The sequence below is a fragment of the Maylandia zebra genome, linkage group LG15 (genome assembly GCF_041146795.1).
Source record: "Maylandia zebra isolate NMK-2024a linkage group LG15, Mzebra_GT3a, whole genome shotgun sequence".
NCBI classification, from domain to species: Eukaryota; Metazoa; Chordata; class Actinopteri; order Cichliformes; family Cichlidae; genus Maylandia; species Maylandia zebra.
In genome coordinates, this window is record NC_135181.1 from 23,974,356 (window position 1) to 23,991,791 (window position 17,436).

Consider the following 17,436-nt stretch of genomic DNA (forward strand, 5'->3'; position numbering starts at 1 on the left):
TATATTAGTCAGTTGATTGTTACTGTAGGGCAGCTCTAGGACAATCCCAGATGTGATGTAGCTTGCTTTTATCCAGCAGATACGACATCTCATGAGGAGGTTCGAACCCTGTACCCTGACCCTCCTGCTGACGCACAAAGTCTGGACATCCAGCAGCAGGCCCTTCTACGTGAACAACAGCACAACAGTTTCTATTTCTTTTAATATTAGAAGTCAGTTATTCATTAATGAATACAAATGGTGACTGAAGTTATTTAGACAGGACATTAAACAATAAACTTCCAATAAATGATGAACAATGTGTGACTGAATGTGTTCAGTGAAAGACTTTGAAAATATCGCAGCATAAAACCAGTGTAAAAGTACTCAGACTACTTTTGGGGGTATTTATTTGATGATGCAACCAGAAAATGTGCAGGTTGTGAGTTTAACATTTTCAACACTGGAGAAGAAGTACATGTACACAGACTAGCTAATGACAAATTTTTTTTTAAATTAACCTTTATTTAAACAGGTTGTTCATTTTTCTGAGCTTATCTGGTGTCCAGTTTTGGTGGCAGTAGCATAAGCAGAGAAGACCCAGACCTTACTCTCCCGAGCCAGCTCCTCCATTATTTGGGGGACACTGAGGCATTCTCTGCTGAGTGCTGTGATCTCCCCAACATGTCCTGGGTGTGTCCTGTCTGTCCTGGTGGGACATGCCTGGAACATCTCACCCAGGAGGCGTTCAAGAGGCACCCTTGTCAGATGCCTGAACCTCCTCAACTGGCTCGTTTAGATGTAGAGGAGTAGCAGTTAACTCGGAATGAGACAGACAGCACCTACTGCTGGGGTGGGCCTACAGGAGGGAGAGCTCATGTCGTCTCTTCAGGACACATCACTGGACCCCAAGAAGCTCTCCCCGGAGCTCCCTTTGGCTGCTGGGGTCGGCATACGTTCAACTTTAAAATCACTCTTGGTTCTTGGCTAGCTTTGTGTTAGCATCCTTTGTGTACTGATGCTTGCAAGAAGCTAAAGTTGCTTTGGCAGAATTTTCTTTCTCATATATGCACACATAAGGAGAGAGATGTTTTATAAGCTTTAGTCATCACCGTGCACTTTTCCTGATTCACACAAAATACAGCAATCTGGCACCTTCCCACAGGGTCTTGCACGAGTATTAAACATGTTCATTTGTGCTTTGGACTGTCACCAGATTTCTTCTAGAAGTTTCTTGCCAGTCAGCAACTATCTTGGCAACACCACTTGAGTTTGTGTGTTGCATGCTAACATCCTTATCATATGTGTAATAATACTAAAGCGTCATCTTATGCACACACAAAAAACAAATATGGCTCCTTCGTGCAGGGTTTTCTGGTATGTTCATTTATGCTTCCCAATTAAAAAAGAAAAAAAAAAAAAAGAAGAAAAAGCAAAGTTCTTGCTTCTCAGCCACTGCGGCCACATCCTCACCGTTTTTTAGGCAGTTATATAAACATACTGTGAGTGAGTCATAAGCTTAAATACAATAGTTGAAGGAACAAAAACGTAATGTTTAAAAATACCAGTCAAATCTGATTAAAGTAAATAAATAATAAGTATACAATGTAGTTTTAAGACTTCTCAATGTTTCGTAACATTAATGTTCTATGAACTCGTGAGTCCAGAAATCTGAATGTCATGAAAAGTATTTATTATTCGTGTATTATTATTTTACAATACAAGGTTGTTTTTTTCCTGATACTTCATGCAAACCACATTTCTCCAGGCCTGTCCTAATCAGCTTACTCAGTATCACTAGATCCAATGCTGCTCCTCCAGCAGAGCACACAAAAGTAGGAGAGACCAGAGATGCCATGGCTTAGTTAGGAGACTGTTTGCTTCAAGGCCACTAGAGGGTGCTGCCATAAAACTACAATAAATGAATTGACCTTTTGACCTGCTCACACTCTTTTATGCAAAACCCTGTTGATGTTACACACACACACACACACACAAAGAGATTCTAGGTCTCACCAACCATGGGCAAAAAGATGACAGTCAATAAAATTCTAAAATTTTATTTATAAACACAATGAATAGTAGTTAGAAGTCCAGTGTCCCATTTAGGTACAAAGTAAAAACACACAGTCCAAGGCCAGAGCCAGCTATGCCACAAAGCCAGTTGCACTCCACACGTTGTTCACTTCAACAGGGGTAGCAATTGTCCTCTGAGACCCACCACCCTGTAAGTAGAAAGCCTGCACAGAGCGACAAAATAAGACAATTCACTATATAATTCACAGCCCATCCATCCCAAACATATCAGATCATTAGAGGTTTTGTCACATTACATACCTGCACTGAGAGACAAAATAACACAGCAGTGTTTGTAATGTGGGCTATAAGTAGACTAGCATATCAGTGCAATCAATTACACCTGCCTCCAATTAGTCCAGCCCTTTTACAGTCATTGACTGGGTGAGAAAACACGAGCAAATCAACCCAAGAGACAAGCAGGAAGACTCTCTGAAGGCTCCTGTGGCTGCACAGGCAGTCTTACAATTACGAGGTTGGAGAGTTGTTGTTTCAAAATGTTCACACTGATTTCACATGCTCATTAACTCACAACCAGCTGACCATATATATTTCTGCTGCTGAGCTGCTTTTTGATGGAGATTTTCTGAATTTATTTTGCTACCATAAGAGCAGACTCCATGCTGAAAGCATGTGCACTGTCACTTGCAATGAGTGGCACTAATGACGCTAAATTTAATTACAGGTCATGGACAGCCTTCATAAATGCTCATATTACTCACCCACACTGAATTCCAGCACAGGTTCATCTGGGTCCTGACTATTTCCTGCAAAGTAACACAAACGTCATCAGAACATTAAGTCAGAGAAACAACATTTGGAGCTTTTGTACATGATAAATTATACTGCAGTAGTAAAACAAAGTCAAGCAGCAGTACATTTATTAAAATCACCTTCAGCTGTAATATTTAAACTGATTTAGTGTCAATTTAGATTATGTTTAGATTAAAATGAAACTAGTACCCTTGTAATGTCTTTTTAAATTAGAGGTAAATATTTGTATATTTTTTACATAATATAATTATATTTACTGGATTTTCTCTCTATTGTAGTTTAGTATTATAGTTATTACTTGTTTTTTATTGACTTGTCTTGTTTTTACAATGATTTGCTCTGAATGCAGCCTTTAAAGAAAAGACTATCTGTTCAGTAACTATCCATCAGACTGGGTCCATGTTACCAGCCAAATGGGTAATAATTAAAGTAAGTTTTGAATTACGTATATTTGGGTGTTTAGGTGACACTTTTGCAAAAAAAAAAAAATAATAATTAGGTTTAAAAGAACTAAACATGTATGTATTTAAAAACAATAAGTGTGTTAGAATTACTACAGCAACAGGTTGTAGCTCACTGTACTATTTTTGAGCACAACTTTGGTGCTTTTGCCTCATTTTTAAATCAGTGATCCCAGTAGCACAGTCTAAGCAGAGACCTCAGTGCTTGGCAAACAATCAATAGAATCAATATAATTATTAAAAAGAAACAAAATAAATGCCAACCATATAAAAAAAAACATAAACTTAAGGAAAAAACTAAACTTGATTTTGTGTCTTTAGGCTATTGTTAACAGCAAGCATGAGGTTAGTGCATATGTATTATTATTGGAAAGATTACTGCAAAGAAAAAAAGGTTGAACCAGGAGGGGGCGATATTGCTCTTCTTACCATGAGTTACATGCAGGCTATTACTTACCATGTCACTCACATTTATTTCACAAAACAGCTGAACCCACTTAATTCGATTTAATTGTATTTATGCAGAGCTGAATCACAACAACAGTCTCCTCGAGGTGGTATAGATTGTAAGGTAGAAAGTCTACAATTAAAAAGAAAAAACCTCAATACAGTGGGAAGGAACAACTCACTTTTAACAGGAAGCACCCTCTGGCAGAACCACGGTCAGGGAGGGGCAGCCCGCTGCGACCCTTTGGGGATGAGGAGACAAAAAAGGGGACAAAAGACACACTGTGGACGAGAGCCAGAGATGAACAAGAACTAATTATTGAATGCAGAGAGGTGTATAAACACATGGTGGGAATCCCCCAGCAGGGTAGTCCCAGGGTAACTAAGGGAGGATTCATGGTCACCTGATTCAGCCCTAGCTATATGCGTTGGCAAAAAGGTAACTTTGAAACTTAATCTTAAAAGTAGAGATAGTGTCCGTCTCCTGCATTCAAACTGGGAGCTGGTTCCACAGAAGGATGATCCCCTTCTACTTCTAAATATCCTAAAAACCACAAGGAAGCCCACAGTCTGAGAGCAAACTATCAAACTACGAGGTCTTTAAAATAAGATGATTATTCAAGACCTCATGTGTGATGGGAAGGATTCTGAATTTGATGCTGGACCCACAAATCATAAAAGAGAAACACTAACTCACACACACCAGAAAGTGCCAAGAATTATAATTATATGTAATTTAGTTTTGCGTTCCTTTATAATGCTTTCAACTATACAAATAAGACACTTCATGGGGGCGCCTGAGCCTTGTAGACACAACAAATACTGAACAAACCTCATGCGCCCTGTTGTTGACAAAACGATAAAAATGAATGTGTACTTCTGTCTTATTTAGGTCATTTTTGTAGTTTTTGTAGACAGACTACTGTAATTTCTCAATAAAATGTCGCTTATTATCGCTCACTCTCAAGAACAAAAACGTGAGTAATTTCCCAGTAGCTCACCATATTTGGGATCTTCTAACATCCACACTTCATGTTTAAACGGTGGTGCGGAGGCGGTGTACCGTCGCAGGCCGGATGTAGCATTCGGCGCGGTGTGCCTTTTTTTTCAGTTGCTAAGCAACAGATTTGTCCCGCCCCTTTCGTTATGACGGGGCGGGCCAGTCCTTTGACTGGTGACGTTACAAAGAAACGTCAGGTGACGTTACAAAGAAACGTCAGGTGACGTTACAAAGAAACCTTAAACCGACCTTATATATAGACCTGGCTGTTCAGTTGAAACGCATTCACACAGCGGGACAGCAGCGCTTTAAACGTTCAAACACGGAGTTTAACACAAAACAACATTTTAGACATAAAAAACAAAAAAGTGAAATGGCAAGCTCGAACTGTAACACAATGACAAATGATGAAACAGTTCAGACCAATGGGGATAATTCTACAGTACATGCTTTGGTATCCCTCTTGAATAACTTGTTCAGTAGTTTTTCGATCAAGCAGTGGGGAGAGCTTATCTCAGGCTATCCGGATTGCTTCACTGCTAAGCGGCTTGTAGGTTTTGTAGAGGACGTAATGGACCTGTGTGCACAGTCAGTAGCAGTATCACCACTGAGGTCTTCCCAGAACTCCCCTGTACATGAAAACTGTTCTGTCCACACCACTACTGGCAAAACGGTTTTGTCACGTGTGAAATTTTTGGACGATTCTGCTGAGCAGGAGTTTGATACAGCACAGAATATAGATGCTAACAGCCAAGAAACAGCTAACACAGAAGAAAGCTGTCAAAATGCTGACCAACACAGTGCTGCAAAACCAGAAAACAATCCAATTCCAGATCCCCAGCAGCAGAAATCCTGTGTTGAACATGAAGCCAGCATCCCACCGTTAACAAACGTAAGTCAAACGGAGTCATATAAAAAGATACAGCATCACAGATCTTCTGTAGACTGTGAGCCACCTGAAAAAACCTTAGACTTTGAAAGATGGTTAGAGACATTAATTCAGGCTGTGCTTTCAAAGCTTGGTAAACTTTTAAAGTGCCCTCATTCTCACCAAAAACGTTTGTTGGATCTACTCTTGGACAAATTCAAGGGGATGGATTTGCATTTAGACCGAAAAGTGCAGAATTATTTTGACTGCATTGCTAATGCGATTTTCACTGATATTTGTGACAAATTACATAAATTGTCACTAATATCATTGAAAATGGGGAGGAGTGGGGAGGAGGATTCAATGAATTTAATGGAACAACCAATATTTAATATCATAACTACTTCAGTATTCCAAGAACACCTGTTGGCAGTAACAGTTACTGATAGACTGGAATCATATGAAAAGAAAGAAAGATGCAGATTTTCAGTGGAAATCTTTGTGGAAGGACTGATTTCCCAGGTTGCAAAAAAATCAGGCACAGTCTTCAGCATTGAAAGTGCTGAAGCTATCTCCAACCGGCTTACCATGAAAATCTGGACTGAAATCAGGGCCAGATACGACAAAATCCCACCAGAGAAGTTCAAGAAACTCAGCGAGAGGGTTTTCAAATCCCTCTGTAAAAGATGGAAGCATGCATCTTTGGTGACATTCTGGCAATTAAACTTCCAAGATCTTGATGAAGATATTGTTAAAACTTTCAAAAGAAAGATATTCACAGAACCAAGTTGCATATCTAAGTGCTTCTCATCGGTGCGGGCATTTTTTGGGAGGTGTAAGGGAAGAAACAAAGTTTCCACTTTATAGTGACATCGTGATATCAACAGCAAAATATTTTCTAAAACTCACTGGACACTTTAAATGAGCTAGTTTTACATTTAGATCAGATCAAGTCATTTTTGAAATCCCCAGGAATGGTCGCGGCAGATGGCCACCCCGCCCTGAGCCTGGTTCTGTCGAAGGTTTCTTCCTCTTAAAAGGAAGTTTTTCCTTCCCACTGTCGCCTCGTGCTTGCTCAGAGGGGTTTGTTCTTTTGGGGTTTTCTTTTTAATACTGTAAGTTGTTACCTTACAGTGTGAAGCACCTTGAAAACACCATTGTTTCCTTTGGTGCTATACAGATTGAAGTGACTTGCACTGATAACATAACTAAGCTGGGACTTTAATTTAACATCAATAAAATTATAAAAATATTACATCTTGATTTCTGCTTGTTTTCATTGTCTGTGACTTAATGAATACAAATGTGTAATTTAACAGATTCTTTCTTTATGTTAGTCTGACCGGTGATTCCACGTTGGCCTTAGGTGTTGGCGCGGATACGCTGCAGCCCCTGAGCCATTAATGGCCCAGCACACTACAGTAAAAACAAAACAACAGCCATCTGTCCAACTAGGAAAGGAAAATAATAAACTGCCTCCTTGGAGGCAACCTGACTCAAAACAGTTGCAGTCCAACTCAGACCGACTGCAATCACTCTCAGGCAGATTGATGAAGATCTGCAAATAACTGTTGTCTAATTTATAAACGCAGACAGATTGCCAACACGTCTGTTCACAATAGAGGACTGTACTTACATGGTTGCAAACTGGTTGTTATCTTGCTTATATGAAAACATTGCTTTGGAGCAATGAAACTCAAACACATTCATTTTTAAAATGCCTCAAAATGAAATTTTGAAATATTTGGCTTTATGCTTTGAAAGTGCCGTTGTGAGTGGGAGTGTGAAATCCTTACTTGATGTGTTCCCTTTGCCTTTACTGTTTTCAGTTTTATCAGTTTTCAGTTTTATTTGTCATATGCAAGTTAGCACAGGGTCAACATTGCAATGAAATGTGTTTGACGAGCAGCAGTCACTCAGCAGCATGGTACAGTAGAAGAAAATATAATAAAATATAATAAAATAAAATAAAAAATAGAAAAATAGTAAAGAGCAAAATATTAGAGAGACGTGGTAAAAGAGAAAAGATGACTAAAAAAAAAAATATATATATATATGTATCTATAAATATATGTACACTAGTGATTAAATAAGAAAATCTTGAAAAGAAATATGACGGGAGGTCAGATGGGATATTGCACAGGAATGAGCAGCAGAAAATTACAGTATTACTCAGACTTTTAATAGTCATATTGTCAGTTTTGGCCGACGGTCATGGGTCACTTCCACTAAAATAGCACGAGACTGGAGTAAAATGTACTTTATTAATGAGAACACATGGTGATACAGCAAAGAATCCAACCCTTCTGAAAAGCAAATGGCTTCCTGTTATACTCTACCTGATTCAGGTGAGCATCTGGAATAGACCAAGTCTGGGGGTCAGCAAACCAAAGGGAAACAAAACCCTCCCCATAAGAAAACCACTACAATATAACCAACACATCATAGACATATGAAGATTTGTAACAAGTCCTATAAATAACTCCATAACATATAAACTTCAGTCTCTTCTATATACATTAAAACAGCGGTCCCCAACCTTTTTTGCGCCACGGACCGGTTTATGCCCGACAATATTTTCACGGACCGGCCTTTAAGGTGTCACAGATAAATACAACAAAATAAAACTAGTACCGATACCGGAAAAAAAGAAGATTTATTCATAACACACGTGAAAGACCCAGGAAAACAGAGTTAACGATAAAAACGATAACAAAATAACGATCAAAAACGATAAAAACTCTGAAAACCATACATTTCACACCCGAGCCTCATCTCTCGACCAAACGACGGTCCGTGGCCCGGCGGTTGGGGACCGCTGCATTAAAACACCTTAACCACAGTTAGGTTTCAGCCCTCGCTGACTCAGAACAAAGTAAGACAATCAGAGTTCGATTGGTTTTTACTTGTGCAGGGGAAGCCTGGTCGGATTCTCAGAGTTGCAAGCTCTACACCCAAACTCAGACAACTCCAACTCCAGCCTCCACTCGCAGCCTTTTATTGAATGAAAACAGTTACACAACCGCCCATTGTAAACCCCATATGTTGTGTGGTAAAAGCTAAGGCAGTGTGTGTGTGTGTGTGTGTGTGTGTGTGTGTGTGTGTGTGTGTGTATACGTGACTTCCTGCTTACAAACGTTTTAACCGCATCTCTAGTCATAAAAGGGTCATCTCCCCTCAACCTCGTATATGGCTTAACCTCTCTAACAGTCCACCATTTACATGGTGAGCCCATAAAGGGCAGGAAGTGAACATTCCTTACCAAATAAGGAAACCAGAATCTTACATAGATTGTGCCTGCAGTTGAAAACTATAGCTAGTAACATCCCCAACATCCTACATGTGGGGGAGGAACAGAAAATATCTGAACATACAGTTCAAGACAAGGTCCAAGCACAATAATGACAACTTTTAACAAAATCACTCCAACACACACTCCCCTAGCCTGGCACATTGGTTTTCTCCAGGAGCTCATAAGCAGGTGATTGAGCTGCTTTTACTCTTTACAAAGTGAGTACTGTTAACACTTCTCTTTTTACATATACAACTAATTTAGGTTACAGACAAATGATTAAATGTGAACAGCTCTAACACAGGTTCTTTTCCTGACACGGGTAGGATGGCCAGTCCCCCTGTCTCTTCACCTTTAACGAGTCACTTAAATAACAACCCAAAAAGCCTAATAAAGAATCACAATCAACCAGTGTGTGTTTTTCTTCATTACGGTTTTTAAATACAAATCAGTCAGTCAATTAATAAAAATACAAGTAAGGGTAATGGAACCCCTGGTCTCCATTACACACATAAATACCATAAAGACACTAAGTCGTAGAGCTCTGAACTCCTTGCTTCTATGATATTTACACTTCTTCTTGGCCTTCTCCTTCACTCTGAGTCACTCCAGGATAAACGCATCAGCTCAGACATACAATAATTAAAATATGTGTAGGTGACCGTTTGGCAGAAGACGATGTCGAGGCGGTACTGCAGTGACACGTCCGTGGCTATCGTCGGGGCGGTGTCCTGCATCAGAAGGAAGTCAATAGACTTCTTGGCTTTGTTGCTCATCATGGCGCTGTAGTCCGTGGGCGTGGCCTGCAAAAAGTGTAAATAAACCATCAGAGACCAAACACAAATATGCCTTCCAACCACTAGTTTAGACAACATCTTGCAAAGAGTGTGTATTTCAGAGTGCAGTTGTTTTTAAATTTGACAGAAACAGAAATAAAGACGGAACAGAAGGACAACAGGGAAAGCAGAAGCACCGACACACTGAAATCTTTTAGGGTCAAGCTCCAGAACTAGCCACAAATCCTGCTGGAAAGAACCTAAAAATACTTAAAAATACTTGCAGAGATCGAATGGAGCCGTTAACTCAAAAACCTGGTGTCAGGCATGTTCTTTAATAAATAAGAAACGAGCTGATATGTTACAGACCCCAGTCTTTACGTAAAGAAAAAGCTGACATTTAGAGAGAGAGGTCTGGGCTTCTCTGCTTGGGCTGCTGCCCCCGCGACCCGGCTCCGGATAAAGTGGAAGAAAGTGGATGGATGAATGAATCTTGAAAATGAACAAGTCTTCCAGTACAGAGTAAAATGTGAGAGTGAAAATATTGCGTGTACTTAAAACCCCTGGAGGGTCTTGGGTCGATTTGTGGCTATTTTCAAATTTTGATTACATGCCATTTGCACAGTGTTGAATGGACTATAGCCAAATTCTCCAAAAAAAAAGTTTGATATGATTTTATTTCAAAATTCAAGTCTGACTTCCTTCAATTAGCTTCAGTGGCTAAGCTACAGACAAACTTACACTATTGTGCTTAGTGGTCGATTTGTGCCCCATTGAAACCCATTATAAACGCTATTTTTCACTGCAAATTAATTACGGTCAAAGGGATCGTTGATGTTTAGCGTTCATTTTCATTTTGCAGGACGGGCCTTAGAGTTGTAATGTTTTTATTTGTCCACCGGGTGGCGCCCTTGCTCCACATTTGACCCCGGGCTGGAAAACAGCGGGCTGCTTAGATAGACCTGCGGGAAATGAAGCCTCATTTCCGGCGTGCAGCAGCGGCTTCGCCCGCTGATCGGGCGGGACAATTTTTTGGTCCCTAGGACCGTGAGAGGGTGCTTTTTTTTTTTTTAGTCAACAGGAAATGACGTATTTGTTGTCACGTGGTATCGGGCGTGTGTGCTGGAAAAACGGGTCCCCGGTGATCGTGCCCCGGTAACAATGGCGTGTCCAGCGGGGTGGCCTGGGGGGGCACAGGCCACCCCCCAAACCAGACTGGCCACCCCAGGTGCCACCCCAAAGGCAAAACAATAAAATTCAATCAAATATCAAATGTCCGATTATGTTTTCACGGTGACGCTCAGATATCCGAGTGTAAGTGAATGCAGCATCGCTTCTGCGCTATGCGCATCACGTTAGCAAAGGTAGGAGAGCCAAGCGCGAAAGATGGCACTGCAGGAAACAATTTTTCGGTGAAAGAAAATGAGGACAGAATAAATGTCCCGGTAAGTAATATCAAGTTTGTTGAGTTTAGTAAACTTCGGTGAAATTAGAATACCAAGGAAAAAAATAACACTTAAAGAATTATTGCAGCTGTGGAATATTTCAGACAGTATGCTACTGAGGGCAGCTAACATAAGAGTTATGCGTTATAAGATATAATCTAAGTCGTAACATTGCTGTATGGAGCTGCAGATTTGGTTGCAGGTTAACATAGCTGGACTGGCCATCGGGCATACCGGGCATATCCCCAGTGACTTATTTTTTATTTTTTTTGTAATGGCATGAACAATGAGAGGTGGTGGATTGGCCAGATGCAGGTCGATGTGTAGAAATAACTCCGTTGTTTGGTGGTGGCTATGGCGGGGCTTCCACAGAGGCAACAGGTGGATGAGGGAAGGGGAGGCAGGAGGAGAGACCCGAAGCAGCCACCAGTCCGAGTGTCAGGTGAACTGAACTTCAGGTAAGAAGTTATGACCTGCAGTCTATCTGGGTCAGATATAAACCAAGTTTAGGTGGAGTTTATTTTCATGTTGCTGACTTTTTACTGTCAGTTGCAATAACTCATACTGCGTTCTAGCCAGTTTGACGGAGTTTTTATACAGCTGGGTGGGTGCTATGATGTTACTGATAGTGAACTTTATTTTATTCATAAGGTTAGTAGAGTTGCCAACGGCTCCTTAAAAAAATGGAATGGTCCCTCATTCAGAGAAAATATTACACGTTTCGTATTGAGCTGAGAAGAGACGCAGTTTGTCCCGGACTTTAGCTAGAATGGAAAAAAGACACAAAGCTGGATTTATTCTGTCTTTATGCTGCACAGCTGCCTCTTCTCTCATTCTCTCCCCCTCCCTCTCCTGTTGCTACTTCAATCATGAAACTGATCAATGATCAGCTGATCGGCTTTTCTCTCTTGTTTATCGCCCACTTTGCGCCAGAAAGAGGAAACCAGCAGATGTTGCGCTAAACAACAGCAGCACGTTTAAGCTTGATCGGCTGTTGTTAGAATGTATTTAATATTAATTTCTAGTATCAGCTGATGTTTGCTGGAGCCACAGCTGTAAAGCTGCTGGTCATGATGTCTGTTTAGATATGTGGTGAGAGGGAAACATGAAGATGAAACCAGGAGATGTCCTTACTGAACCATCAGAGCTGAACAGGTGATGGAGAAACAGGTTTACCTTTTAGGTGACATGAATGAGTTGAAGGGAAGTTATGAACTGTTTCTGAGAGACAAATAACACCAGGATCCTTTTTTATGTAGCAGACAGCTGGTAACTGTGCAGGGGCGGGTCTAGCAAAGTTTTGCCAGGGGGCCAGGTAGGGCATTAACAGGGAAAGGTGGGCACAAAGAAATACTTTTCTTTCTTATTCTCATTTAAAATACCTAGTTTTTATTAAATAATTATCTAAATCTTACAACCAAAGTTTTTATCTGACGTAAAATGTATAGAAATCATACATATACCAACAAGACTGTACATCACTGTCACAACAGGGTTTGTTTTCAGTCAAAGTCTTTATGGCTTTACTACCTGGTGGGTCGGTCTGTAGTAAAAATGCCCAATTTTTTTGTCCCAGTCCAGCCCTGCAGGTTAATACTGGCAGTGTCACCATGCCAGCTGACTGTATTTTATCATCAGCCAGTGTTGTTCTTTATCAATATTACCAAAGTTTACGATAAGGCAGCATAGAAAGTATTTACTTGCTTTCAGGTTTCATTCAAATGTTAGTCTTTTCAGTTGTTTCCCCACTTTTTTCCTGTTTCAAAATCAAACACCAGTTTGTGAGAAGATTATCTTCTTTTTTTAACAGGCAGATAAAGTTTTGCATTGGCATTGGCTAATTTGTCAATTGTTTGTTACAAATGTTCGTATTTTAATTTTCAAAAATGTTTTTGCCCAAAACATATGTGCACTATATGTCAGTAAAAATACTATGCAAATATTGTTGTCCTTGACTGCTGAGTAAACACTGACAAAGCACTGATTGTATCTCTTGTACTTTATCAACGCAGTATCTAAAAACTTTGCACCGTAGTGGTTAAAATCTCATTCTAATAAGAGTTAAAAGTGCATTTGGTTATTAGGTTTATAGGATTATTGAATTATGGTTAAGGGTTGGTAGAATTTTTTTTTAAAACATTATCTGCCAATTAAATCTGCCACCCTTCTCCAAATCTGTGCCCCTACCTGGCCCCCCCAACAAAAATTTTCTAGACACGCCACTGGAGTGACACGGTAAGTAATAGCCTGCATGTAACTCATGGTAAGAAGAGCAATATCGCCCCCTCCTGGTTCAACCTTTTTTTCTTTGCAGTAATCTTTCCAATAATAATACATATGCACTAACCTCATGCTTGCTGTTAACAATAGCCTAAAGACACAAAATCAAGTTTAGTTTTTTCCTTAAGTTTATGTTTTTTTTTATATGGTTGGCATTTATTTTGTTTCTTTTTAATAATTATATTGATTCTATTGATTGTTTGCCAAGCACTGAGGTCTCTGCTTAGACTGTGCTACTGGGATCACTGATTTAAAAATGAGGCAAAAGCACCAAAGTTGTGCTCAAAAATAGTACAGTGAGCTACAAGCTGTTGCTGTAGTAATTCTAACACACTTATTGTTTTTAAATACATACATGTTTAGTTCTTTTAAACCTAATTATATATTTTTTTTTTTTTGCAAAAGTGTCACCTAAACACCCAAATATACGTAATTCAAAACTTACTTTAATTATTACCCATTTGGCTGGTAACATGGACCCAGTCTGATGGATAGTTACTGAACAGATAGTCTTTTCTTTAAAGGCTGCATTCAGAGCAAATCATTGTAAAAACAAGACAAGTCAATAAAAAACAAGTAATAACTATAATACTAAACTACAATAGAGAGAAAATCCAGTAAATATAATTATATTATGTAAAAAATATACAAATATTTACCTCTAATTTAAAAAGACATTACAAGGGTACTAGTTTCATTTTAATCTAAACATAATCTAAATTGACACTAAATCAGTTTAAATATTACAGCTGAAGGTGATTTTAATAAATGTACTGCTGCTTGACTTTGTTTTACTACTGCAGTATAATTTATCATGTACAAAAGCTCCAAATGTTGTTTCTCTGACTTAATGTTCTGATGACGTTTGTGTTACTTTGCAGGAAATAGTCAGGACCCAGATGAACCTGTGCTGGAATTCAGTGTGGGTGAGTAATATGAGCATTTATGAAGGCTGTCCATGACCTGTAATTAAATTTAGCGTCATTAGTGCCACTCATTGCAAGTGACAGTGCACATGCTTTCAGCATGGAGTCTGCTCTTATGGTAGCAAAATAAATTCAGAAAATCTCCATCAAAAAGCAGCTCAGCAGCAGAAATATATATGGTCAGCTGGTTGTGAGTTAATGAGCATGTGAAATCAGTGTGAACATTTTGAAACAACAACTCTCCAACCTCGTAATTGTAAGACTGCCTGTGCAGCCACAGGAGCCTTCAGAGAGTCTTCCTGCTTGTCTCTTGGGTTGATTTGCTCGTGTTTTCTCACCCAGTCAATGACTGTAAAAGGGCTGGACTAATTGGAGGCAGGTGTAATTGATTGCACTGATATGCTAGTCTACTTATAGCCCACATTACAAACACTGCTGTGTTATTTTGTCTCTCAGTGCAGGTATGTAATGTGACAAAACCTCTAATGATCTGATATGTTTGGGATGGATGGGCTGTGAATTATATAGTGAATTGTCTTATTTTGTCGCTCTGTGCAGGCTTTCTACTTACAGGGTGGTGGGTCTCAGAGGACAATTGCTACCCCTGTTGAAGTGAACAACGTGTGGAGTGCAACTGGCTTTGTGGCATAGCTGGCTCTGGCCTTGGACTGTGTGTTTTTACTTTGTACCTAAATGGGACACTGGACTTCTAACTACTATTCATTGTGTTTATAAATAAAATTTTAGAATTTTATTGACTGTCATCTTTTTGCCCACGGTGGAGACGGTTGGTCAGACCTAGAATCTGTGTGTGTGTGTGTGTGTGTGTGTGTGTGTGTCATCAGCAGGGTTTTGCATAAAAGAGTGTGAGCAGGTCAAAAGGTCAATTCATTTATTGTAGTTTTATGGCAGCACCCTCTAGTGGCCTTGAAGCAAACAGTCTCCTAACTAAGCCATGGCATCTCTGGTCTCTCCTACTTTTGTGTGCTCTGCTGGAGGAGCAGCATTGGATCTAGTGATACTGAGTAAGCTGATTAGGACAGGCCTGGAGAAATGTGGTTTGCATGAAGTATCAGGAAAAAAACAACCTTGTATTGTAAAATAATAATACACGAATAATAAATACTTTTCATGACATTCAGATTTCTGGACTCACGAGTTCATAGAACATTAATGTTACGAAACATTGAGAAGTCTTAAAACTACATTGTATACTTATTATTTATTTACTTTAATCAGATTTGACTGGTATTTTTAAACATTACGTTTTTGTTCCTTCAACTATTGTATTTAAGCTTATGACTCACTCACAGTATGTTTATATAACTGCCTAAAAAACGGTGAGGATGTGGCCGCAGTGGCTGAGAAGCAAGAACTTTGCTTTTTCTTTTTTTTTTTTTCTTTTTTTTTTTTAATTGGGAAGCATAAATGAACATACCAGAAAACCCTGCACGAAGGAGCCATATTTGTTTTTTGTGTGTGCATAAGATGACGCTTTAGTATTATTACACATATGATAAGGATGTTAGCATGCAACACACAAACTCAAGTGGTGTTGCCAAGATAGTTGCTGACTGGCAAGAAACTTCTAGAAGAAATCTGGTGACAGTCCAAAGCACAAATTAGATATTCACTGAGATATTCAACATCTCTTTATCTCAGTCGGTGATCCCCACATGCTTCAAAGAGTCCATCATTGTTCCTGTCCCGAAGAAACCCCACCCTGCTTCTCTCAATGACTATCGCCCTGTAGCCCTCACCTCAGTAGTGATGAAGTGCTTTGAACGCCTGGTCAGAGACTTCATCATTTCTTCACTACCAGACACACTGGACCCACTACAGTTCGCTTACCGTCCAAATCGTTCCACAGACGATGCCATCTCTCATCTCCTCCACACATCACTCACTCACTTGGACACTAGAAGGGGGAATTATGTTAAAATGCTCTTCATAGACTACAGCTCTGCATTTAACACCATAATTCCCTCCACACTCACCACCAAGCTGGAGCATCTGGGACTCAGCTCATCTATGTGTCAGTGGATCTCCAACTTCCTAACTGGCAGACCACAGGCAGTAAGGATGGGCGGACATGTCTCAGCCTCCACCACTCTCAGCACTGGAGCCCCCCAGGGGTGTGTTCTGAGCCCCCTGCTGTACTCTTTGTACACATATGACTGTGTGGCCACTACCAGCTCCACCACCATCATCAAGTTTGCTGACGACACCGTCGTGGTGGGCCTGATCTCTGATAACAACGAGACGGCCTACCTGAAGGAGATTAGGAATCTGGAGAACTGGTGCCAGAGGAACAACCTCCTTCTAAACGTCAGTAAGACAAAGGAGCTGATAGTGGACTTCAGCACTAAGCAGGAGAGGAACTACCAGACCCCCGTCATCAACGAGTGCCCAGTGGAGAGAGTGGACAGCTTCAAATACCTCGGAGTTCACATCACGCAGGACCTGTCATGGTCCTGTCACATCAACACCGTGGTGAAAAAGGCCCGACAGCGTCTCTACCACCTCAGACGCTTGAGAGACTTCCAACTGCCCTCCAAGGTGCTCAGGAACTTTTACTCGTGCACCATAGAGAGCATCCTGGCGGGAAACATCTTAACCTGGTTCGGGAACAGCACCATGCAGGACAGACGAGCTCTACAGAGGGTTGTGCGGTCAGCTGAGCGCACCATCCGCTCCGAGCTCCCTGACCTGCACTCAATCTACAGCAGGCGGTGCTGGACCAAGGCCAGGAAGATGGTGAAGGACCTCAGCCATCCCAACAACAGACTGTTCTCTCTGTTGAGGTCAGGAAAGCGATTCCGCTCCCTGAAGACCAACACAGAGAGACTGAGGAGGAGCTTCTTCCCGCAGGCGATACGGTCTCTCAATCACACCACCACACAGTACTGACCCACACATGTGGTTCTTACACACACACTGGACTTTCTGGACTTTGGTTTTGCACAACACTGGTCACTATATTCTTCATTTCCGGTTAATACTTGTACAGCTGCTGTTATTGTGTATATATTTATTTATATTTAGATTTCTTCATACATTCTTATATAGTTCTATATTGTGTATTGTGTATTTTGTTGTACAGTTATTTTAT

At 40.3% G+C, this 17,436-nt stretch overlaps 3 long non-coding RNA genes across 5 annotated transcripts; 2 read left to right on the forward strand and 1 right to left on the reverse strand.

Annotated features, from left to right (window-relative positions):
• Window positions 1-2,013: 2,013 nt before the first annotated feature.
• Window positions 2,014-5,228, reverse strand: LOC143412686 (uncharacterized). 3 transcript variants are annotated; one of them, XR_013093212.1, is made up of 4 exons: window positions 4,739-5,228; window positions 3,920-3,979; window positions 2,778-2,822; window positions 2,014-2,219 (listed from the first exon to the last, which is right to left on the reverse strand). It is a non-coding gene; the product is annotated as an uncharacterized LOC143412686 (long non-coding RNA). The 3 variants fall into 3 exon arrangements; XR_013093213.1 differs by having other exon boundaries at window positions 3,920-4,019; XR_013093214.1 differs by lacking the exon at window positions 3,920-3,979.
• Window positions 5,229-10,153: 4,925 nt separating this feature from the next.
• LOC143412687 (uncharacterized) lies at window positions 10,154-13,098 on the forward strand. Its single transcript, XR_013093215.1, has 2 exons — window positions 10,154-11,118; window positions 11,491-13,098. It is a non-coding gene; the product is annotated as an uncharacterized LOC143412687 (long non-coding RNA).
• A 698-nt stretch (window positions 13,099-13,796) lies between these two features.
• Window positions 13,797-15,465, forward strand: LOC143412791 (uncharacterized). The gene is made up of 2 exons (XR_013093328.1): window positions 13,797-14,324; window positions 14,883-15,465. It is a non-coding gene; the product is annotated as an uncharacterized LOC143412791 (long non-coding RNA).
• Window positions 15,466-17,436: the final 1,971 nt, after the last annotated feature.